Source organism: Limulus polyphemus, unplaced genomic scaffold, assembly GCF_000517525.1.
Source record: "Limulus polyphemus unplaced genomic scaffold, Limulus_polyphemus-2.1.2 Scaffold509, whole genome shotgun sequence".
NCBI classification, from domain to species: Eukaryota; Metazoa; Arthropoda; class Merostomata; order Xiphosura; family Limulidae; genus Limulus; species Limulus polyphemus.
In genome coordinates, this window is record NW_013666119.1 from 204,218 (window position 1) to 205,673 (window position 1,456).

Genomic DNA, 1,456 nt, shown 5'->3' on the forward strand with positions numbered 1-1,456 from the left:
GCGAAACTCAAAACAAACAAACAAACAGGTATTTAAGGAATTGTAAAGCAAAACAGTTAGAGACTTTCGTGTAAAACGTCTGCAAAAGTATAAAACAAACAAACAAACAGGTATTTAAGGAATTGTAAAGCAAAACAGTTAGAGACTTTCGTGTAAAACGTCTGCAAAAGTATAAAACAAACAAACATATATATATATAACTTAAAACACAATTTGGATTAAATGAAAATCACAAAACAGTCGATAAAACTACCCTTGCGCGTAAAAGTACTGAAAATGGAAACGGAGACAAGTTTACACTTGTAAGATTTTCTCCTGCTTCAACAACAGTAAGGACGAATTAGAGAACAGTGGAGCAATAATATAGTATCACAGAAAGAAAAATCGCCAGAGACCGCTAAAAGTCCTAACAGGTTTCTTAAAACGTTTGAAACGTTATATCTAAGCTTAATAGAGAAGAAGGCTTTAACTAATAAGATAAAGGATTGTACATAATATTAGGCAGTCAAGAAATTAATTTCGCGTTTTGGAACACTTTCATTAACCACTCCCCAAAAAACGTACATCACGTATAATAGTTAAACGAACCGCCTAAACGTCACGTTAGTGTAGCCTATATAAAGTGAAAAGTTTAGTATACTCTCATCCCTTATAGTGATGGCACACGACGAGACACACATTCGGCATGTAATGCTGTTTGAATATAAGAAGGGAAACAACGCCCCTGTAGCCACAAAGAAGAAGTTTATGGAAATGTTTTGAACGTTCGTAAGTGTCAACGACGGTTCAACAAATTTCGTTCAGGTGGTTTTAGCCTTAAAAACTGTGATGGCAGGGTCCGACATGTTGGAACTGATATTGATGCTCTGAAGACGCTTGTTGAGTCTAACCAAAGGCAACACACTCGTGAAATGGCCCTGAAATTGCATGTCTCTCATGAAACAATTCGTAAACAACTAACGTGAACGTTGCTTTGTCTCTTCTGGCACGTAATGCGCATGAACGGTTTTTGGACACAATTGTCATCGGTGGTGATAAAATGGATTCTCTATGCGAATATTAAACGCCAAATACAATGGCTCAGTCCTAGAGAAAAACTGTTTCCGACCCCAAAACCTGGACTCCATCCGCAGAAAGTGATGCTTTGCATTTGGTGGGACATCATAGGAGTAATTCATTTCGAACTCCTCAATCCACAGCAATTGGAACGTTTAAATCAAGCCCTTCATCAGAAACGCCCTTCATTCGTCAGTCAGAAAGGTGTTCTTTTCCACGACAATGCACCTCCCCATGTGGCACGTTTGACACAACACAAGATTATGGAGTTGGTTTGGGAAGTTCTCCCCACCCACCATATTCTCCAGATATGGCTCCATCAGATTACCGTCTTTTTTCGTTCGCTTAATGGGAAAACGTATGCAAATGTGGAAGATGTTAAAAAGGATATCGACATGTT

At 38.4% G+C, this 1,456-nt stretch overlaps 1 protein-coding gene across 1 annotated transcript in view; it reads right to left on the minus strand.

Moving 5' to 3' along the window:
• The window catches only part of LOC106458751 (ectonucleotide pyrophosphatase/phosphodiesterase family member 6-like), a 30,243-nt gene that overhangs the window by 13,865 nt on the left and 14,922 nt on the right, over positions 1 to 1,456 (minus strand). The gene's annotated exons all lie outside the window — the stretch shown is intronic.